This window comes from Anser anser (assembly GCF_964211835.1).
Source record: "Anser anser genome assembly, chromosome: 4".
In the NCBI taxonomy this organism is placed as follows: domain Eukaryota; kingdom Metazoa; phylum Chordata; class Aves; order Anseriformes; family Anatidae; genus Anser; species Anser anser.
Genome location: NC_139724.1, coordinates 5,004,199 through 5,027,737, shown reverse-complemented (window position 1 = coordinate 5,027,737; position 23,539 = coordinate 5,004,199). Strand labels below are relative to the sequence as shown.

Below are 23,539 nucleotides of genomic sequence, written 5' to 3'. Positions count from 1 at the left end.
ATCCATCTCTAAATGGGTGGCCCAGTTTGCTCTCATATTCAAGTATTGTAAACAAAAATCAACCCCTGTCTTTTTAGGCTGATGATGATAGCTTTTTTTCCTTGCCATGGGGAAATGTTTGCTCTTCCCTATCATCTGACAACTCTTGACTGTTTTCATGATCTTTGTTTGTTCATGAAAGATCTGTGTCATCAAAGTGCCAACATCATTTTGACTGCAAGCAGCACATAATTGGGAAGGTGTTTCCAATGGAGGAGAGGGAGCAGCTTTTTTTTTTTTTTTTTTTTTTTTGCAGAAGATTGGAAAGGTTTCTACAGATGCCTTGCAACGAGCTTGCTACAGTTCTCTTTTAGGCCTTCTGCAAGACTTTACTGCTCCATTTAGCAGGCAAAACTGCTGCTGCATTGGAAGATTGATTGCCTCTTTGGTCCCACTCTGACAGTCATTAGGCCTACATCAATTATTCAGCCTAGTTTTTCTGGGTGGAGCAATTCTGGAAGATTCATCCCAGCTGTCTCTCACATCAGGTGGCAAAAGAAACTTTAAAAGAGTGGCTGGGAAACTGGATATCTTCCCTGCTGTGCTGTGCATGGTCACTGCCTCCTTGCTAAGGGAGAAGATATTGCACCATGGAGGAAAGTTGGGGCTATGATGGAAGAGCGTTTAGGAAACGTCTGAGCTGTTTAAGTATCTTTTGAACAGAAATAGTATTTTTGATTAAATGTGTAGTTGAAAAACTGAGGCGAACTCTCCATATTTTTTTTACTCTAATCCCTAGTCTTGCTAGAGCTTTTACTTTTTAACTTTGCAGGCCTTGTCTATGCCTGTTTAAAAAGGCACAGAGAAGTCTATATCTCTATGAAGTAAGAGCATAATATTTACTGATCCTGCAAGATTTCTCTGAGAAATATGTATGTATTTATTTTTAACTGCAAGGCTTTTGAGATATGGTTCTTGACTCTTATGACTGTTTGGTGCCAAGTAGAGGTGCTGTTAGAGACAGGCTTTCATGTTGAATGGATGTTATTATTTTAACTTATTCAAAATATCGATGGTCTACAACAAGCTTGTGTTCTTCATAGCCATCTTATATTCAATGTGTGGTTTTGTGAGAGTAATAATATTTGTCACTTTCCTGAAGGTGATATTCCTACCAGCTTACACACCTTAGATGCAGTGTGGGAGAATAAAGCCAAAATATATCTGCATATATTAATATTATTAATATATTGCAAAATGCTGTTCAAATACTTACACCAACTTAATAGCCTAGAAACAGTTCCACCAACACAGCAGCCTTCAGAAGTATCTGCTCTTTTGGAAGAGGGGGAGCAAGGAGTGTCTCCTACCCTGTAGCTGCTGCCTTTTTGGTAAAACCTTTGGTGAAAAGGTCTGGGAAGGGACAAAGGGATGCAGTGTGTGTTTTCAAGTTTGGGGGTGATGATTTTGGGGGGCAACAGTCAGGTTTCGGTGTGTAGCAGGGTTCTCATGCTGCTGACTGAACCAGCTGTGACTGGCCTAGAGCAGATAATGGCCGCCTGGTGTTGGCCTGAGGGAGTGAGGGAACTGCATGGGCACAGCAAAAAACAGCAGAAAATGTCTGAAATCCTCCTTGCCCCCCCAGCTTTGCTGTCCTGGGGTGGGATGTTATTCCTTCCTTGTGGCAGGCTCTGGAGGAGGGTGGTTGGTAGGTGTCTGGTGAGGGCAGGTAAGACATGGCTGCTGTGAGTCTCCTCATGAGAGGCGGGGACTGAATCGAGGTGCTGGTGCACAGGCGTTTGAGGAAAACACATTCATAGTTGCACTGTTAGCAAACAAAAATACTCTCTGGGCTTTCAGATGTCTTTGAGATAAACTTCTGAAGGTCCTCAGACTGCTTTTTTTTTTCCTTCTCCTGCAGACACTTGTTTTTCTTGGGCTGTTGCTAATCAGTAACTACATTTCCCTGACTTTAGGGTCATTACACTGTTTCTTCTGCTGTGAAGATTTAAAAGGGCTTTCCTATCATTGATAAATATCAAAGCAGGTAAGACTGCTGCTTGTGGGTGAGTGTTTGCAACAGGAGAGCCTTAAACACTGATACCATGCCTGACAGTGTAACAATTTGAGCTATTTTAGCAAAAAATATCCAGCAAAGATCTCTAGTGCTTTCCAGTGGGGAAGCAGGCCTATTAAAATTAATATGATCCTGCCATGTTGCAGTAATGTGTAAGCCATTTGCATGTTTAAGCAGTGAAAATCTACTTGTTTTAATTTCAGTGAAGAATTTCCTGCTGCTCTGCTACCCCACAAGCTGTGTGTCTCCCTTTGCAGTTTAGGGACTGCGGACACCGAAGTACAGGGGAGCTCCTTTCCTGTGTCCAAGGAAAATGGTTGCTCTAGAAATCAGGGTTGTGACCTATGGTGTTGCAGGTGTAAGTTTGCCTCTTTGCTCCCTCACTGACTGACTTTGTAGCATTAGGTTCAAAGCATCTCATCCCCCTGCTGTAATGCAGGCATATAGTGAAGACATGGTGCTGTTGCGAGGCTGCTAAAAGTTGCCTTTTGATAGTACAGCAGTGGTATGTTCTAAGGTGTACATGCAGGTGAATATAATCTAATTTCTATATATTAATATTTGGAAAGTGTTGCACAAAAGCTGATCCTATCAGTCTGAAGGAAAATGTAATGAGAATGTCATGCTTCTTTATGTTAAGGACTTCTAGGTGCTGCAATTGCAATGAAATTAACTAAATTCTGCTTATGGTGGGTCTCTTTCAGTGAGTATCAGGAGGTCACCTGCTGAGCTTTATGCTGCCTTGCCTGGGTTGCTTCTGGTATGGGTGGGAATTCTTTCACTAAAAGCTTCACTGCATTGCAGGGTGCAGTAAAGACATACCTTCAGTGTATGCTTTCCGAAGCACTGCTCTTTCAAAGACAGTGGATATTCTTTACTGACTATTCTTGCTTCATGCTGGTTGTTTACATAAAAAGTGGTTTCCCACTTCCTTATTTTTCAGCTGCAGAATGGATCAGTATTGAAATTGCCTGAGAAGTAAATTTAAAGAATGCACAGCTCGTGTTGGTGAGTACAATGTAGTTGTTTGGCTGCCTGTTGTTCCAGATTATATGCAGAAGACCTTTCTGTAGTAAAGAGAACAAAACTCTTTAGAATGAGATTTCAAGTTTGGTGTATTTAATTATGTACAAACTGTTGTTCAGGCTACATGCATGTAATCTATACATCTCGTGTCCAGTTCTGTACAAGACTTGTATAGTGTCTTTGGAATTTCATGCTTATAAGCACTGTGAAAAAGGCTATGAGGGCTGTACAGATTCAGAAGAAAATTGTATATTCCTTATGCATTTGTTCCAATAGCGTAGCCAATGCTCAGCATCTCTAAGGACTAGGCCTGTATTTCTGAAATAATAGCTAAGTTGAAAACTTTTTAGGCTGAAAAAGTGATTAACTATTTGACCTCGTTATTTGTTGGAGAAGACTGTCAAATCCTAAAAAGAAAATAACCCATATTATACCTGTTACAAGTGGAAGAACTCCATAATGTATATAACCTGGCTGCTGAGCTATTGGCTCTGCTTCTCTCAAGGAAAGCTCCTAAGCCACATGGTGTCTCAGGGTACTGGATTTTGTACTTGGACCTCTGTATTAAAACTCATGCAGAGTGATAGCTCCCTATTGGATATACATCTGAAGAGCCGCAAGAGTGCAAGTCATTCCAGCACGGGTCTGGTATAAATTAAATTCAGTAAATTGGCTCCAGATAAGTCTATTTTGGACTGTGGAACATGAAGAACTTGTGTGGTGTACGAAATCCTCCTACTTCTTGCACAAACCATGTCTCCTTACGGGGAGCTGCCTTCACAGTCATAGAAATACAGATCTAGAGGCTGGCAGATTTTGGATGGCAAAATCCCATGGGATCAGACCTTGCACAGACTGCTATTAGCCTACTGGGCATATTGTTTAGCAACTGAGAAATGCAGTGGGATTTAAAAGCTGTATCAGATGCTTCATTTAGTTATAGTGAGATGTCTTTGCCAGTGTGCATCTTGATTCTGAGATGTGCAGTCTGAGATTACGGAAGAGGTAATCATGATGTAGTTGTTTAAACCTCAAAATATGTTTTAAATCATTGATCTCCATGCATCTGAAGTAAAGATCAGTTATTCAAAACATATATTTGGGGGGAAAAACGTGTGACTAAATACTCAATAATTTAGAACATTTGGAGGCTTTTAATGTTGCAAAAAAGTGTATCTGTAATGGTGGTAAAAACTCAGTATGATTTAATAATCTGTATATTTAACACATAAACATGCTATTGAGTTGAAAAATCAGATTTAATTAAGAGTTCAGCAATGAAGGAATGAGTTCACAAAGCCAGCTTGTAAGTTTACACCTGTTTTGTGAAAGGCTTGCATGATTATGCAACTATGAGAAGAAACTGGTGTTTATGTTAAGAATCCTTAATTATTGATCTAGTGCAGATGTAAGCCAGTACTTCATAATCTGGTTCTCTTTTGTTATATCAAGCAAGAAATGTTTGGTGAAGTTCTAACTGCCAAGATGTGCAAAGAAAATTTTAAAATGGATGGAGGTAGCTAAAGGAGAATTTCTCTAAACTGGTAGAGTTTTGATCGGTGATGCTATATCTGCCAATGTTCTGCATGTTTTCTGAAAGCTAAGGGAGATGTTTTTAGGGGTATGTCAGGGTGTAAGTGGTGAAAAGAAATATTGCTCAGTTCAATTGTCCATTAGAGTAAGGACTAGATCACCTCATAGGAGCAGAAATTAGGGCAGGACTTCTTTAGTTCTGCGCTTCTCAGAAGCTGGGCCCAGTGCCTCTGGCTCCTGCTGCTCTGTGCTCCTGAAAGCAACACCCACTTCTGACAGGGAGTTTTAATTCCATGTGCATCCTAGCTACTGATGCATACAAAAGGTGAGGTATAAATCTTGCTTTACTATGAAAGAGGCAAGCTGGATGCTTGTTTGGAATAAGGACAGCAGAACTCACAGCAGAAGAGCATTTAGACTTTACACGTTTGGTGTCACTTGTAGTCTCACTCGTAATGTAATTAAGTTGCCTGTATGTAAAATGTTCTTTTCCTGCAGTAAAATGGCTGTTATTCAAACTGCACTTCAGATATCGAAGTTCCTGTCCTACAGTGAGATCAATCCTGGCAAAAGTAAATATAGATGGATGCAATTGTTTTGCAGTTTGTAGTCTATGGGCCTGATTTTGACTGTATGCCTGTTATATACTGTCATAATGCCATTGGCTTCCTTGGAAATAATTGCTGATTACAGTAATTTGAAGGCTTGTCTACATGAAGTACATTTAAGAACTGAATTGGGGTGTGACTGTAAATCATATTAGCTCTTCAAGCCTCTGTGGATCCTCTTGCTCTGAGTGCCTTCATGGAGTTTGGGTTAATCCACTTCCAAAGTTAATTAGTATCCTAATTTGTTCTGTGCTAAGTTTTTAATGGCCAGCAGGCTAAATTGATATCGCTCCCAATACCTGTGAGCTCCCAAATCACCTGTCTCCTTTCTGTTTCATTCATATGGTCCTATTACATAGCAGTGTGATTATAAACTCAGTGTTTCTGAAATATTCTCAGCCCCAGAGTTCCCCAGTTAGAAGCGAAATGTGTCATGTTGTGCTTTCTCTCCCTCTCTGCGGTGATGAGGGAACTTACATATGTGTGAAACTCCTAGGTCCCTATGGTGGAGAAGTTTAGGTGAGCACCTATCTTCCATACTATCAAATGCTATTTTGCGTGCTTTTATGCAGAGGGTAATGCAACACAGAATGCTGTACATGGGTTCTTCCAGCTCTGAATTAGTCTCTTTTATCTGTCTCTGACCACAACAGATGTTGGCAGCCTTTCTATTCCATATCCTTAAGTCAGACTAAGAATATCAGTTCCGCTTAGAGAAGCTGTAGGGAAAAAGTTTAACCCTTTCAGGCGGCTTTCCCTAATTTTTCTTTAAAGCTCTTGACTTTTTATTTTAAAGGAAGAGAGTCAGCGAATGTCAAAAGCGACAAATATATCTTTGGGGGGGGGTGGTCCTCAGTTTAAATTTCATAGATGTGCTCATTCCCTCTCATTGGGGACACAGACAGAGGTTAAAAAGATCACTGCAAATGTTTCTGATATAAAATTAGCAAAGGAATTTGCATGGAATGGCAGCAGTGCTCTAAAAGGCTTGAGTGTAATCTTCAGCATTTAGAAGGTACCCTATTGCACCACAGACGGCACTAGCAATCTCTGGAAAATTAGCCCCTCTTGCACTTCCCAAACAATCAGTTCATTATATTGCATTGGTAGTAGTATGAAACCTTATTTTGAAGGTTTGGAAAGAAGTAGGCTATTTTTCCTATAGGTAAAATTAACAAAAGTTTCATATACCTAGATTATCTTCAGAATAACCCCAGGCTGTTTGCTTTCATCTTAAAGCTCAAAAGCAAGCAAGAAAAACAAAACCATGGATATATACTTTAAAATAATTACAAATGCAGGTATTTTGTTGCTATGTTTTATTTAAAGCTCACCAGAGGTCGTAAAAAGGAAGTACTATATTAGAATTAATAGTTTGAGAAGTGCCTATTATATCTCCACACAATCCTTGTCCTCTGTTTGCTGCTGCTGGATGAGATTACCAGCTATCAGAAAGATCTTGGCAATGCCAGAAACCAGTCCAGCTTTCTTATCATTCTGCTGCTGTACTCATGCCTCAAATACAGCCCTGCACTGCCTGATGTTTAGCTAGCTACATGTCTTCAAGCGAGAGGGCTGTAAGGATCTAATTTTACTGACTGACAAGGGCTGCAGAAGCATACACAGCTTGCTCATATCCTTTGTGGAGTTGGAAGCGGAGCCACCTTTTCTTTTTTTTTTTTCCACCACACAGAGACGCCATCACATATGTTCAGAGGCTGATGAACTGAAAAGATCTGGGAGCCACATGTGACCAGTAGAATGAGCATCAGCCTAGCGTAGAGTTTCAGTGGGAGATGACTTTTGGGAAAGTTCCCACAGAAATGCCATTGTAGCATTTCTGTCCTTACCGGGCCTGATTTCATTTATTCTGAGGCTTCCTCACATGTTCCTGGCACTGCAACGAGACCTTAAAGCGGGTATAAAGCACATTTGTGATCACATCGGGGCCCTTTGGCATTGCCAGAAGGGTGTGAAAGGGCTGCTCATGTCAAGAAGAATCTGGCCCACTATGTTTATCCATACAGTAGCTTCTGCTGAGTCAGAGTCTGCCTCACAGCCACGAAAAAGGAAGGGCTTGCTTTCATTATGGGGCATCAATACTATCTGGTGGTTGCAGATCACTGGAGCTCAGAGCATGCTGAGGGAGGATCACAGAAGACTTTATGGAACTCCAAAGCAGGAATACTTCGGTGTGATGAGTGACACAGTTGGAAAGATATTTTCAATAATACAGCAGCCTATCCTTAGGGCTTAATCTCCCAAAAGTGGAGAGCAGGAACTGATCCTTCTCCTATGTGAACAGAAGGAAGAGACCTCAGGAGGCTTTGACAACCATGCAAGTAGGCAAGTCTTCAGCCACCTTGCTCATGGAAGTGTTGGCAGCACCTTTTCTGAGGGCAGATCACAGAATCTCACAGAATCTTCTAGGTTGGAAGAGACCTCCAAGATCATCCAGTCCAACCTCTGCCCTAACACTAACAAGTCCTCCACTAAACCATATCACTAAGCTCAACATCTAAATGTCTCTTAAAGACCTCCAGGGATGGTAACTCAACCACTTCCCTGGGCAGCCTATTCCAATGCCTAACAACCCTTTCAGTAAAGAAGTTCTTCCTAATATCCAACCTAAACCTCCCCCGGCGCAACTTTAGCCTATTCCTCCTCGTCCTGTCACCAGGCACGTGGGAGAACAGACCAACCCCCACCTCTCTACAGCCTCCTTTAAGGTACCTGTAGAGAGCGATAAGGTCTCCCCTGGGCCTCCTCTTCTCCAGGCTGAACAATCCCAGCTCCCTCAGCCGCTCCTCGTAAGACTTGTTCTCCAGACCCCTCATCAGCCTCGTCATCCTTCTCTGGACTCTCTTGAGCACCTCCATGTCCTTCTTGTAGCGAGGGGCCCAAAACTGAACACAGTACTCGAGATGCAGCCTCACCAGAGCCGAGTACAGGGGGATAATCACTTCCTCAGCCCTGCTGGCCACACTGCTTCTTATGCAGGCCAGGATGCTGTTGGCCTTCTTGGCCACCTGAGCACGCTGCTGGCTCATATTCAGCCGACTACCAACCAGTACTCCCAGGTCCTTCTCGGCCAGGCAGCTTTCCAGCCACTCATCTCCCAGCCTGTAGCTCTGCTTGGGGTTGTTGCGCCCCAGATGCAGGACCCAGCACTTGGCCTTGTTGAATTTCATACAGTTGGCCTCAGCCCATCTGGATAGGTCCAGCCTATCCAGATCCTCTTGCAGAGCCTTCCTACCCTCGAGCAGATTGGCACACGCGCCTAACTTGGTGTCATCTGCAAACTTACTGAGGGTGCACTCGATCCCCTCATCCTGATCACCGATAAAGATATTAAAGAGGACCGGCCCCAGCACTGAGCCCTGGGGGACTCCACTAGTGACTGGCTTCCAGCTGGATTTGACTCCATTCACCACAACTCTTTGGGCCCAGCCGTCCAGGCAGTTTTTAACCCAACAAAGCGTACGCCAGTCCAAGCCATGAGCAGCCAGTTTTTTGAGGAGAATGTTGTGGGAAACGGTGTCAAAAGCTTTACTGAAGTCAAGGTAGACCACATCCACAGCCTTTCCCTCATCCACCAAGCGTGTCACTTTGTCGTAGAAGGAGATCAGGTTCATCAAGCAGGACCTGCCCTTCATAAACCCATGCTGACTGGGCATGGTCGCCTGGTTGCCCTGTAAGTACACATGATGACACTCAAGGTAATCTGCACCATGAGCTTCCCTGGCACTGATGTCATACTAACAGGCCTATAGCTCACCGGGTCTACCCTCCAACCCTTCTCGTAGATGGGCATCACATTTGCTAGCCTCCAGTCGACTGGGACCTCCCCTGATAGCCGGGACTGCCGATAAATGATGGAAAGCGGCTTGGCCAGCTCCTCCTCCAGTTCTCTCAGTACCCTCGGGTGGATCCCATCCGGCCCCATCGACTTGCGTACATCCAAGCGCTGTAGCAGGTCACCAACCATTTCCTCGTGGATAGTGAGGGCCACATCCTGCTCCCCATCCCCTTCCACCAGCTCAGGGTACCGGGTATCCAGAGAACAACTGGTTTTGCCGCTAAAGACTGAGGCAAAGAAGGCATTAAGCACCTCATCTTTTTCCTCATCCCTTGTAACTAAGTGTCCCCCCACATCCAGTAAAGGATGGAGATTCTCCTTAGTCCTCCTTTTGGTGTTGATGTATTTGTAAAAACATTTTTTGTTATCTTTAACAGCAGTAGCCAGATTGAGCTCCAGATGAGCTTTGGCCCTTCTCATTTTGTCCCTGCACAGCCTCGCAACATCCTTATAGTCCTCCTGAGTGGCCCGCCCTCTTTTCCAAAGATTATAAACCCTCTTTTTTCTCCTAAGCTCGAGCCACAACTCTCTGCTCAGCCAGGCTGGTCTTCTTCCACACCGGCTCATCTTTGGGCACGTGGGTACAGATCGCTCCTGAGCCATTAAGATTTCCTTCTTGAAGAGTGCCCAGCCTTCCTGGACTCCCCTGCCCTTCAGAACCTCCTCCCAAGGGACTCTGCCAACCAGTGTCCTGAACAGCTCAAGGTCAGCCCTCCGCAAGTGCAAGACAGCGGTTTTACTGGTCCCCTTCCTGGCTTCATGTTGGTCCTGTGGGATGAGTTAGCCTGTGATTTGCTTGCCTCCTCACAGAGGGGACCAACAGGAGTAGGCTGAGGAAAATGTAGAGAAGAGTATTTTCCTCAAGTTTTGTTTTTTTCCACGTATTAGGTTAAGTTATAGGGCTTGTGATAAGCTTTTTGGGTAGATGGGTTGGGGGTGGAGGGAGGGGAAGGTAGTGAGGGTAGGTGGAAAGTGGAGGCCTGCTCTCTGAAAGTCGTCATCTTGGTGCCTGTTCGGACAAAATAGCTGATCCTACTATTGCTTTCTCAACTGTTATCTAAGCACTTGATATGAGAGACTAGTAATTTGGTGAAAGCCAAGCATTTCAGAGGCAGTCACCACCTCTGCTGAACCCTGCAAGCCTGTTTGTAGGACACAGCGGGGTTATTTTGGCTTCTGCCTCTCTGAGTGGTTCCTCGTTGGTATCAGACCATGCAGTGCCCACTAGCACCATCTTCCTGGGTCCCTGTCTCCTGTAGCACCAGGTACCATTTTGGCGGCTTGTTCTTGTGAGAGGTATGTGGTAAGGATTCATTGTCCCTCAGACAGAGAAGAGGTTTGAGGCAGGTCAGTGTGCTGTCCACTTCTAAGTGGGATATGGCTGCAGCTGCTGCCGGCCTTCTGCAGTTTTGTGGGTTTGTCCCTTTGCTTCATTTGCTTTCCCTCTGAGCACTCACAAATTTTCATACAAAAAAAAGTTAAGTGCCCAGCAAAATGTTTTTTTTTTTTTTCCACTACTGTGAGAAAATAAATTAAGTCTTTCGAATGGATGCAGCCAGAATCCTATCCTGTCCTTCCCTTTTTGTTGCCAACCTGAAAAATCACTCATTGCTGCAGTCCAACTTCAGACATAATGTCAATGTGTAAGGGACAGATCGTGAAACTTCTTGCTGTGGTGAGTGAGGGTTTTAGAGTACATACCCAAGAGATTTTCCTTACTGGGAACTGATCTATCATGTTCAGTATGTGATTTAAACAGTAGCATGTCCTGCAATTACCATAAGATAATGCTAACTTATTTTTTAGAGTTTGCCAGGCTTGTTGGTTAATGTTGTCTACTAATTGATAGTCAGAGGGTTTCTTAGTCACTTGTGGTAATGTGGTCTTCCTCTTTGCCGGATTATCAGTCTTTTAAGTGGGATCCAGCAACTTTCCTCAAAAGAGCGGAATACTAGATTCAGCCAAGAAACACTTTGAAATGATGTTTAACCTTCCAGTGTACAGAACATGAAGGGATAATATTCTTTCTCTCCTCCAAACTCATACACACATGATTAATTGCATTATTTATCCCCAGCAAAATACTGTAAAAGGGTCTATCTTTATTCATCTCCATTGCAACTCAGCAGAGAGATATTTTAGATTCTATGTACTGTATCTGTTTAGCTTCTCCATTTCATTCATCTGTAGTTTTGCATATATATTATCCTAATAATTATACCAGAATTCTAATGATTCTCCCTTTTATCATTGATAAAGATCTAGTAGTTTATTGCAGAGTATTAAAAAAAATAAAATTGAAGATGGGCCAAATGGCATAACAGAGAGCAACAGTCATGATTTCCTGTAGTCGAACCAGAACATTTGTGGAATGGTTTTCCTGAACAGATTCCGAAGTGCGTCCTAAGTTGCTTTTACATTCCTGAGAATGAGAAAGCCCCATTGTCCCCAGGTTTTTCATACTGAAGCATGGTATAGATGTGCTAGAGACAACTCTAAGTTGGATTAATTTCCAGAAGTGCTGGAGACATAGCCTAGGATATTTAATACTGGTCTAGAAATAACACCCAAAGAATAAGAAATGCGTGGAGGAATAAATCAGATACTGAGAAGGTTTTCTTTTGTCTGTTTCATGAGCAATGCTCTCCTCCCAGTTGCCCAGTTCATTGTAAGACTGGAGTTGACCTAACGCCTTCAAGTTTTTGATATTTTTTGACTGGGGATATTCTATTTTTGCAAAGTAGGCTACTGTGTCAGGTAAACAGCCTGCCATGTGTGCTCTGCTCCACCAGCTGAGAATGAATGTGCATGTAGATATTCAGAGGTCTGTGACTCTGATGAAAGACTGACCTGCTATCCAACAGGTAGAGATCCAAATCATGTTAAGTTTCTTGAGTACTTGGCATAGTGTTTGAAGAATACAAGGCTCAAGCTGCTGGATACTTGGTTATCTTCTTGCCAGTTCATTTTGGGGCTGAAGAGTTCTGTTAATACTGATGTGTTCAATGACTCCGGTCACATCCCAATCACAAATCATATTGCTTCCACTCAGGCTGTGGATTAAATACACAGTCTTGGATTTTTTTCTAGTTTTTTTTTTTTTTTTCTGTTCTCTGGGTCTTTTGGAACAAGTTTGTTTGAAATAGTCCCAAGCTTAAACTCTGTTATTAACCCTGTAAGGTAATTGCCCAATTTCATGAATGGGCTACGGAGACCCTTAAGAAAAACATCTACATTTGTTGGGCTGGATTTTTGCAGATTTTTGTTTTTAATGTTTGTTCATCGTGATCATCAATGATATAGGATTTGGAAATGGTGTTTCAGTTTGGGCTACTAGTTTCATTCTTTTCTGTGTAATGTTGTTTTCTTGCCTGCAGACTTTTGTTCTGGGATTTGGCTAGTATGAAATATATTTTGCATCAACCAGTGACTTCTGTCATAGACAAACATAATTTCATCTAATGCTGGGTTCTCAAGGTGTGTTTAAGAACAGGCTCTAGCAGGAACCCTGCTAGAGACAGGCCATCTATGAGCTATTGGATGCGTTTGGCCACCTGGCTCTGTAGACTGAAGTTTCACTCTACCCCAGTTATCTTTCCTTTCACTTCACATCTCAGTCTTGTTGAAAAAATAGGGTTGGAAGAGATTAGCAACTCCCCTCTCCTATTTTTTTTTTGCCATCTGATGTTTTAGCTACAGATGGTGTCTGACTGTAATGATGAACAGCCTGTTCCCTTCTGCTGCAGGAAGTCCGCATAAGGAACAAGAGCATGGATGCACCAGAAGCCTGCTGGGCTCCCCACCGATGCAGTGCAGAGTGCAGGGGCTGCCTGCCTCCCCACCTCTGAGGGGCTGTAAGTGGTGGCACTGCTGAGCTCCAGAAACTGGGAATGGCACAAGAGGCTGCTAGGAAACTACTGATGCCTCTCAGGTACTTGCAATGGCGATACACCTGGCTGTTCTCAGCTAAGCCTTGCTGTTGTCTGAGGTTGGCCATTTTAATCTATGGTTAAAGCTTTTCTGTGTTTTTTTGTTTTGTTTTCTTTTTTTTTTTTTTTTTTTTTTTTTTTTTTTTTGAGTGGAGATATCTATCCCTTTTGGCCATATCTCTGCTCAAATGTGCTACTTCTAATGAGTAAGCGTTAGTAAAAATGGAATAGATCTTCAGAGCAACAAAACTGTTCAGCTCTGAGAAGCAATCCTTGCAGATTTTAACTCCCAGTACTCGTGTCCTGCCTGAAGAGTGAGTAAAGAAATAAGGAAGATCTGAATTGTTAAAGTCAGTTGCAGCAAATTCACCAGCTTTTGCCAGACAAGATATTATTACTTGAGCCATTCAGTCCCCCTTTGAGACAGAAAAACTCTGAACTATCCAAATAGATCCAAAATTTAATCCAGTCACATATTTTTTGAAAGGATCCTGAGCAGAACATGAAGTTGCCTTGATCAGAGAGGCTGAATTATTCTCTATTTCTACTTTTGGCAATCCGGAAACATGCCTGTCTAGTTCCAGGAATACTGATCCTCAGAAGTGAGAGTACTTTAATGCATAGATCACTTCAGAAAAAGCATACAAAGATTATGTTCATCCCAGCATGAGGGAGTTGCTAGTTAATATTATTCAATGATAACAGTAAATTTGTAGGCTAGGGGTTTCTGTTTTAATAGTCCATTCCAGTGTTTGGCATGGTAAGTTTCATGTGACAAATTACAATTTTTTTCCCCACCTTATTAATAAATTCACCAGAATTTACTTGAAAAATCTTCAGAAAATAACTTAGGCTACAGTTTAGCTGGCCACCTATTTCCTTCTTTCTTCCCTACTTGCCTCTTCAAAAATTATAAATGCCTGATGTGCAGAAAATGTTTAGGGATAAACTAAAACTAGATCTAAAGTATCTCAAGTATGTAGATCTAAAATAGGATGTTTCTACTATTAGTGACAGATATTCCAAGTTTCTCAAAGGATTACACAAGAAGTCCTTAGGGCTAGGCAGGAGTACGATGATGGATGTTAAAGTAGTGTCATTTTTAGGCATTTTTCAAGAAAGTGGTTATTTTTCTCCCCATTTGGGAGCTACACAGCAGGATTAATGGTAACTAATGCAGTGTAGGTTTAGACACACACACAAAAAAATAGTCGCAGCAAGCAATTTAAAGTCTCTCAAACATCTAATATTGTGAATAAATAGGAATACATAAACACATGACCCGATTTGTTGGCATGAGTATGGGGTACTATCTTTACCTTAAAGTAGCATACCACTCAAAATAATGTCGGGAAAGAAAAGTTTTCCTGTGCATGTTCTCAAGCATTCCATATGTACTGCATTTCACAGTATGCTGCTGTGTTTTGTGCTTCTTACATGTGCTGTCTCTGGCAAAGTTTACCAACATTTTACAAGTGTCTGGCTGCACACGCATTACTGTTGGTGATCCGTGCGTTATATTCATTTTACTTGAGGTCATGGGGAAAACACTGTTTCTGTCTTGGGAAAAAGTTGTAAACCTCATAGAGTTGCTTTATAAAGCAGCTGCAAATACTTTTTCTCCAGCTGCCTTTCTTCTGCTTTTTGACACTTTCTGGAAAAGATTAGTAATTTTTGAAAATGAGAATATATATAGTATACCTAAGCTCAGAAGTTAAGTTTGACTTTAAGTTTGATTTTAGTCAAGCAGTTGAGCATCTTTCCTTCCCCAACAAAAACATGAAAATAGGGGAGAAGTGATTGAAACAAGTGTCCTAGGCAGGCAAAAATTTGCCAATAATTAAGATAGTTGAGAACAGTAGATTTAGTTTAGAAAATACAGCGATTAAAACAAGCAAGGAATGGACTAATTATAGTTGCAGGACGCCTATTCTATATGAGTTGCAAAAATGAGGATAATGGTCCACACTCAGGGGAGAGAAGGGGAGCGGAGACCGAGGACCCTCCGCTGTGAATCAGGCGAATAATAATACTTCAGCATGTCTAATTGTCTAATGCTGCAGTGTGTATAAATTAGGGCAAGCTGTATATTTTACAAATTAAAAGCAACCCAAAAATTAAAATTAAAAGCAACCGAAGCCTGTCTCGTATGAGCTCTGGTCTGCTGCAGAAGAGTTGGCTTTGGTGTTTTCTGCATTGCTCACCACGTGGCCCTAGCGATATGAAAGTGGAGGCATCACTCAGTTTTGGAAGACGCGGTTGCATCAGCACCATGTTACTGTGAAAGACTTCTATAATTTTGTCTTTGAATGATCTCCAGCAGTCTCTCTGCCTTGCCTTCAGAGATGGAAGTTGGCAAGTGCTCAACGTTGCTTTAAATCATGTCTTTGGATGTGAACTGAAGGTCTTCCCCACGACCTCCAAACCAGAGCGCTGCACGCAGGATGCTCTAAGGGGAGCAGGAGCGGTATCACAGCGGGAAGGCTTTGCATCAGCTGGCTTCAGGCATTGAAAGTGCTGTGAATTAGGGGCTTAATCTCCCTATAGTGGATGCAGAGACGGGCTATTCGGAGGAGATCTTCCGAGCACCTGGACTGTAAGCCTACCTCTTCTGAAAAAAACTTCTGAGTTATGGGCATTGCAACATCTGTAACATCCATCCTAAAGAGATTAAGACAAAACTCGTTTGTGAACCTGCTGGAAGAGAGGGCCTTGCACTTTGAGGAGGAGAGAGAAATAATGGAAGCAAAAAAGCATAAGTTGTGAATAGTAAGAAATGGTTTGGGATTTTCTAGTTTTCCTATGCCACAACATGCTTCCTCCCAAGTTATTTAACAAAAATGTAAGGTGGCTAGCTCTGCTCCTCGGTTGCATCTGTGGATATTTCTGTCTACTAAGCATCACTGTCTGCCTCTTCCTCCCCGCATCCCTTGAATCTATCTTTTAATCTTAATTCAGTTCCAGGGCTTTGGTAATGTTTAACTATCTTGTTAAGGATCTTAATTTAATCCATATATTGCCTTTGAGTGGTAGTAAAAGCTGGCTAATAAAGAAGTTAAACTGTGAACTAATTTTTCTGCAGCAGGAAGGGCTTGAGGCTCATGTCCGATCACGTTTTCCTGTATTGGGTCATTGTGAGTCCAGCTCTTGTCCTGGGAGCGATCTGCTCCAAGCTTTTCTTAGCACAGGGTGATGTCAGCTGCTCAGGTAGGATGCTAACAAGTCTTCTGTGTCTCAGAGGCTGAAATCACTTTGTCTCCAGCCTTAGCAAACACTATTTTGTTTCTTTCTGTAGCAAGTACAAAAATTAATGAAAGTAGCCGCTGTCCATGTGTCACTGCAAAACTATTCCACCTTGAAAAGATGGGAACATAGGCCCTGTGGAGAGATTTGCAAAATCCTTGTGCTTGGACAAGGTTAAAGCCTTCCCCCTGCTTCCCCTGAAACAGAGCTGAGCTTATCCATAGTTTTGATCTTTAGAGTGTCAGGCTCTCTTTGGTTGTGTTTGAGACCAGGGGCAGGAATGGGAAAATGCTGAAAGGGCCTGGACCTGGGGGTTTTCCTGGTTCAGGCTGAAGGCTTACCAGACAGGGGTTATTAAGCAATCAAAGTGGAGTGTTTAGCAGAAGTAACCAGGCTTCAGAGCTGCTTGAAGTTATCCTGTTCTGAGTTGAAGGTCACAGGTCAGATGCTCTGTCAGGTTTCCCTGCAACAAGTTTTCAAAGGCAAGAGCCAGCACTTTGCAAACTCCCAGTGTTAACATCTTTCATATCAAGCTGGCAAATGTCTGCGTATGCAGACATATGTATACGTATCTAATTATCAAACTCCTAGGGTCAGAGTAAAAAAAAAAGCCACAAAACCAAATCTTTAAACAGCTTGATATAAAGCCATAGATCTCTGCACACCCAAACTTTGGGGAGTTTAAAAACCTTATTCCGATTTGGATTTTGTCTGTAACGCACATCTCTTCTATAGCCACAAGTTCAGTACACTTGTGCCTTTTAGCAGTTATGCTAGAAAAATACCCAGAGACAGATCTGTGTAATTAAAATCCTGATTACTGAAGGGATCGGCATGTGATGAGGCAAGAAATGGTGGCTAATATCTGATGATATCTCGCAAAAGAAGAGCCCTAAAGCTTGAATTTGTTTAATGCTCATTTGGTTTCCCATACATGAATGATACTGATCATCTTTTGACAAGCGCTGCTGATGATAATGGGTGCGAGTAGGAGCGTTACTTGTTTTGGTTTGCATTGCTGAGCATGACATTTAAAAGAAGAGAGAGGCATCTGTGTCTAACCTTTCAAGGAGTGTTTCCAGAGTCAAGCTTCTCAAGCTTCAGCTGCTTGCTTTTGTGGGACTAGGTGTTTACAGAAGCTGACCCTGTGACCCACCACCTACCAGCACACGCCTCCTCCAGTACTGCTGAAGGACACCACTGCAGCCAGCACTGGTTTGGGTATGTGTTTATAAAAAAGGTTATATGGTGTGTCTCCTTTGTGGAACAAGGGACTAGATTTGATGACCTAAAAATCCCTCTGAGAACTAGATATGCTTGTATATTATCATCTGTTCTCATGAGTTGGTAACTTAGCAAAGAAAAAGACCAAAATTACTTTTTTCCCTCTGGAATTACAGTGTTTCTGAAAATCACATCCATTGAGAGCTCTAGTTAGACACTGACAAAGAATCCTTGCCTTTAATTAAATTGTAAGTATTTCTTGGTAGTGATTACAGTTATCATTTTAATTATTTTCACGAAGTACAATACCACTGGCTCACACTGGAGCTTTTCAAAACGCATCTCTTTACTTAGAAGGACAAATAGCACGCTCTGATCAGTGAACTCACGTGATTTGCAGATACTGTAGTTAACAGAGATTAGTGTTTCTATGATTTTAAAGATTTAGCTGTCATCTTTCATTTATGTTTAAACCTCACTTTTCTTCTTTTTTCTCCTGAGGGCATTACGGAAGGAGTTTCTTGTTAAATTTGTCTTGGAGTTATCCAAACCGAGAAAAGAAAATGCCTACTCTGAAGGAAAAAAAAAAAAAGGAAAATTAAAGAATATCCACAGTTTCCACGAGTAGTGTGGAAAGCATGGATATTATTCAAGCTTTATGTGGGGGACAGGAGGGCAAGAAAATAATGAAGATGATAAACAGTTCTGCCATGTAGGTCACGAGGGTATCCCACCTTGCACAGGATATTGTGCAGACTGAAGATAGTGTCCCAGTGCTTGTGGTGTGGGTACGACTTGCTAGAGTTCCCTGTCCAGCAGTCCCCCGGTCCTGCTAATCTGCTCCCTGTTACTCCAGCCTTAAAAGTCATGCAAATCCTCTCCTGTCCCAGCACACAAGCAAGGGAACCCAGTCCTGCTGTGTGACCCAAATGGCAGCATCGCTGTGTGAGGAGCACACGTGGTGCCGTTTGATGGAGGGTGTGCATCCATGTAGGTTGCCTGATGGGAGTTGCGTGACATTCCTTCCTGTCTCTGGCTAGGGAATGATTTAGGTGGGACCCACTGGATATCTTTAATTGAGAGTAGTACACATCAGGGCAGGCGATGAGCCCCCAAAGGGCTAGTTCAGCCAGAAACTAGAGGTTACTTGTATTGGCCAGGGCTCACCGGATTAGGCACAGTAACCGGACAGCTTCTGCTCCAAACCGCTACCAAACGAAAAGGAGAACAGTATTTTAATATCCATTTGGTTGTTTAAATGATACGAGCTCTCTGAAACTGGTTGCAGGTAAAAGGTACAAAAGATGCTGTGAAACGAAGTGGATTGAACAAAATTTCCCAGATAGGGAAGGGGGAGTTTCTTCAGTGAAGAGATTAGTTCTTGTGTAAGTATCCTATTTCAGTCTGTTAGCCTCTGTAGTGTCCTCTTCTGAAGTACTGATTCAGAGGGTATGATGCAGCCTCTGACAGCTGGCCCCAGACTGAATGCCACAAGTATACACAGAAGTCTTTCAAATAACAGATTTCACCTTTAACACGAGGGGCTCAGTACTAATTCCTCTGATTTCCTTGGTGTCTGAAATTACCAAGTAATTTTTAAGTGGTCTGCCGGGTGACAATTGCTGCAATCACTCACTCTTTGCTTGAGACTCAGTGTATCTGTTTTTTCTGCTTGTATTTTCTCACTTCCCAACCACCTTTAAACTCTTTCTCAGAAGTTGTTTAATTGTCTACGTGTCATAATTCCCCACACCCATTAAGATATCATCCCAGCCTGTAGCATTCCCATATATAACCTTACCTGTAAAAGAAAGGAGCAGAACTCAAATACCACATCCTATTTTTGAAAGTTTCTGCTTATTAGGCAATTTCAAAAATACATCTATTATAATTTCATATCAACTCCCCTTGCTCTCAAAATTTGTGCTCTACCCTTCAAATGTTTGTATAAACCTTTAATTCTTCCAACCCTCCTCCAGCTCTGATCATCTTATTTTTCCTTTTCTCCTTTTGATTTTTTTTATAGCCTTTTATAATTTCTTTCTTGCAAATCTTAACTGGCTCTGCCTTCTCATTTAGTTTCTTCCTCCTTCTCCATTTCCAATAGAGATAATTCTTTGTCCTTAGAGCTTTGAGTGGTCCCGTGTGAACACTCATCAGTTGCTGGTGCTGTTTTGCTGACAGAGGTGTTGCAGTGTGCAGAACGGGAGAGTCAGCAATGCTTGGACCTTGATTATGAGAAGACCCTCCCCTTGCTGCTTCAACCTCCCTTCCAAACACTGGAGGGGAGGGGAAACGCCTGGTGGAGCTGATATATTAATACACATGCAATAGTACCAATTGCCTGCAGGAGTAAAAATAAAACCTGAACACCTAACTGAAGAACAAAATTAATTTTTAAAATGTAGGTCATATGTTAATACAGCTCCAGAAGTAACCTGTATAGCGCCACCAAGCACATCGTAGGAGTGTATCGTGCTTTTTTGTTGGTTTTTTTCTGCCTTTGCCACTGTCTGTGCATGTACAACTAACTGAGCCATCAGACTCGATGGCCATGTTGATGAGATGATTCTTTCATTTGAAGTTTGGTAACGAGACGGTTTGTGTGCTCTTGTGATGGGGGAGTGTCGAGAGCTCAGGCCTACCGGCAGAAGCAGGCTGTGCTCTGTGGCCCTGTTCTGGATGGTGTGAGCAGACTCTATCCATGCTCATGGTACGATTTGATTTGGATATGTGTAACGAGAACTTTGTTAGTGGCCTGGTAGTGACAACCTGTTGTCATCTCCTGTTTTTCTTGCAAAGCGCGCAGGCAGGCAGCAGTTTGGCATGTGCAGGGCAGGACGTGCCCTGTGAGCCAAATGTGCTGCGAAGCCAACTGGGGAAAAACGTGCCAGCACCTTTGTCTGCATCAAAAAAATTCTTCTGGTGGTCCATAACACCTTCCTCCTGCTGGTCTGCGAGTAAGGATGTCCCAGGGGCAGGCTTTGGGACAGGTGCATTGGCCCGGCAGCAGCGTTCGTATCGTCAGCTGTGCTCTGAGCGCTCCTGTTTGAAAGCACCAGGATCGACCACTGTGAAGGCCAGTGATTTTTGGACCTTTGTTTCGTTCTGGGAGGGTGGTTTTTCTGCTGCGGTTGAAGTCGTATCTTTGCTGCACAGCCCAGGGTACTTAATGGGGGCTGTGACAGATTTAGAGCTGCACAGTAACAGCTTATGAATACCATATGCTGACTTGGGTTATTGGGCTGTTTACTGCATAATGATATTGTTTAATTTAATACAGAGGGATGGAGAGAAATAAGCAAGAAAGAAAGATGCAAGATAAGCTACTTCTCAAAGTTTGTGTAATAAGGGGCAATGCCAAAACAAGAAAGAGGGGAGAGCTCATGAAGAAGAAATAAGCAGTGGCATTCTAAAAAAAAAACAATGTCTTAAGACAGATTAGGTGTTTGAGACCCTACAGCACCTATCTGGTAAAAGGCAGAATGCGTGTGAAGAAAGTGAGTTTGATTATATTTGGAGAAAGCAAGAACAGAGACATGTAGCAAGCACATAGGTTTCAGCCTGCAGAGGTAGATGAAGTGTGCACATGTGTCTTAAAAAGAGAATTCAGTGATGCCAGTATCTTAGGAGTTTATTTTTGTATCAGCTGTTTCACAAAATTTAAGGATTTGTATTTTCCTCTGAGATAGACCATTTTAAATATTGTCCTTCAGTTCTTGTATCAAAAAGCTTAAGAAATTTCAAGTCAGAAAAGATATTGGCTCCGGACAGTAAATTGTTTTGCCTGCCTCAGCTTTTACTTCCTTAAGGAAAATAAGGGGATTTATGCAAAGCAAGGTCTCAGCAAACCCTAAGAAAGTCAGTCCATGTAGCTCTGTTTATAGGTGGTTCAGTACTTTCAAACCTCCCTCTTTCCCCCAGATTTTAAGACAACTCTCTGAAACTGGACCTGGTAAACAAGAGCAAAGGCTGCTTGGAGTACTTCCAGTCCAGCAAGTGCATCAGAAGAACATGTTGCTTGCAGGCAGCACTGGCTGGTGAGCTGCTTGGGTACCTTACATGTCACAACTAGCAAAGGGAGCACAGCTGAGCTGGCATGGGGGGAAGCACCAGAATCAAGAAATGCTGCCTTAAGAAGGTATAAGCAGGTCCCTTGGAGAAAGAGCAGAAAACAGATGAAGGTGCAGCTTCCCAGAGCTGCAACAGGTTGCCATTAGAGGAAGGGCTCACTAAATTTCATGATTCTAGTGCCAAGGACAGACAGCCATTTTGTTGGGCTGCTTCTAGTAGCTTGGCATGTGGCTCCTGCCATGAAGCAAGTGAGGATGACGTAACACCAGCATTTCCTTTGCTACTGCAAAAAGCAGTTCCTGTGGTCATTCACATTTGGTGAAAGCTGGCCGGATAAGGTGGTAGCATGAGGTGTTGAGAAATGACCTACACACCTTGTATTCAAATGGTCATGCTACTGAACAAGCAACTGCCCATTTAAATATCTACTTAATTACGGAGGCGCCAGCTTGTCCAATGTTCATAACAGTTGTGCCAGCACTTTTACAATGAACCTTCATTATCTAAGTTTTATATCTGTCCATAAAATGTTGCTCTAGGCAGGTATGTGGTATATAAGATAGGAGGGAGGAAAAAACTTGAACACCCATTACAAGTTAAACTATAGGCGGGCATCGTGCTTTTGGTGAAAATATCTAGTAGACTCGTGGTGAAGGTCTGCCTGCTGTGGAGGAGAACTGGGACCCTCGTTCTGCTGAGTGGCAAGCTGAGAGCCTCTCACCTTGCTGATGACTGACTGCCTGGTGGGATCGTGTGATGCTGCCGTTAGCAGCCCTGGACAACATGAAGCTAGCTGTGGCACTGCCTTCATCGGTCTGACAGCCCTCAGCTGAACTGGTAGTTGCCACATCTGCCATGCTACAACCCTCTGACCAACCATCTCATGTCTCTGCTAATCCATATCCTCAACTCTTGCGTGAAAAGACACGATACATTTTCCATCCCCCTTAGCCTCTTTTGTCTTTCTCCTTGGCTTTTATCTTTGGGGTTTTTCTTTCAGAGTAGGAGCAGCAATGATTTCTTTTATGTCGTTTCCCATCACAAGAACCCACAAACAAAAAATTTAGCAAACCAATGTTACTGATTCCCACACAACTATGCATTTTTCTGTGGCTCTATGCTCCTTTTCTTAGAGGCCTAGATTTCAATGCTACCTCTCAGGATAGATAAGTTATGAAGAACAAGTTATTTTCTGCTTGTCTTTTCTAATCTGTTTGCCTCTCTTGCCTCTAGTTCAGTTGTCCAGCTGTCCAGGCACTTCTGTAGTTAAATCATCACAGCTCTGACCTGCTCAAAACTGTTCAAGGGCCTACTCCTTTACAGCACTCTGGTGACATAGGGAAGTGCTGTTTACCCCCATTTAGTTGAGAAAATATAGCCCAAATGAGATTTAATGACTTCTCCAGAGGAGAGCAGCACAGACAACAAATGACTGAGTCCGATATGTCATAAGTAAAAGGCATCTTTCCTCCTTTTCTGGGTAACTCTGTTTTTAAAGAAAAAATCAGGCAAGGTATTTTTAAAAAGCTCTAAATAAGGTGTTTAGTGAGACCGTGTCATGCCTTAGTTTATAATCCCCCAAGTTGTGTTTTCAGAGTTGCAGTTTAAATGTGCATTGTCAGTTTTGCTCATCCATTTTTTATGTCTGCAGGTGTTCACTTTTGATATGTTTGTGCAAATCAGGTATTTAAATGTCAACCCCCCTGATATGATCATGTCTTTGGTTTATCTTCCGTGTGTCGAGGTAACTGCAGGGGCCTCTGATTATTAAGTAAAGGGAATTAACAAGACAAATGTAAACATTTGTTCAAAAGGATTGTACTTGGAAAACTTAATTAGAGGGCATGAAGCCATTAAAGAATAAAAGCCTGTCGGCCTGGGGCTGACAGGGAGTGCTGGCCTTCACAGCTACAAGCCTGGCCAGTTTCTCTACTCTCTGCAGTTTTTTGTTTTTACACAAACAGCTGGAATAGTCCTCTTTTTCTTC

The 23,539-nt window shown here is 42.5% G+C and overlaps 1 long non-coding RNA gene across 2 annotated transcripts in view; it reads left to right on the top strand.

Annotated features, from left to right (window-relative positions):
• Positions 1 to 491: 491 nt before the first annotated feature.
• The window catches only part of LOC310898513, a 57,340-nt gene continuing 34,292 nt past the window's right edge, over positions 492 to 23,539 (top strand). Inside the window, exons 1-3 of one of the 2 annotated variants that reach the window (XR_014583353.1) lie at positions 492 to 911; positions 3,000 to 3,064; positions 12,829 to 13,013. This is a non-coding gene — a long non-coding RNA (uncharacterized lncRNA). The remainder of the gene's footprint in view (positions 912 to 2,999; positions 3,065 to 12,828; positions 13,014 to 23,539) is intronic. The other variant, XR_014583352.1, reaches the window with a different exon arrangement.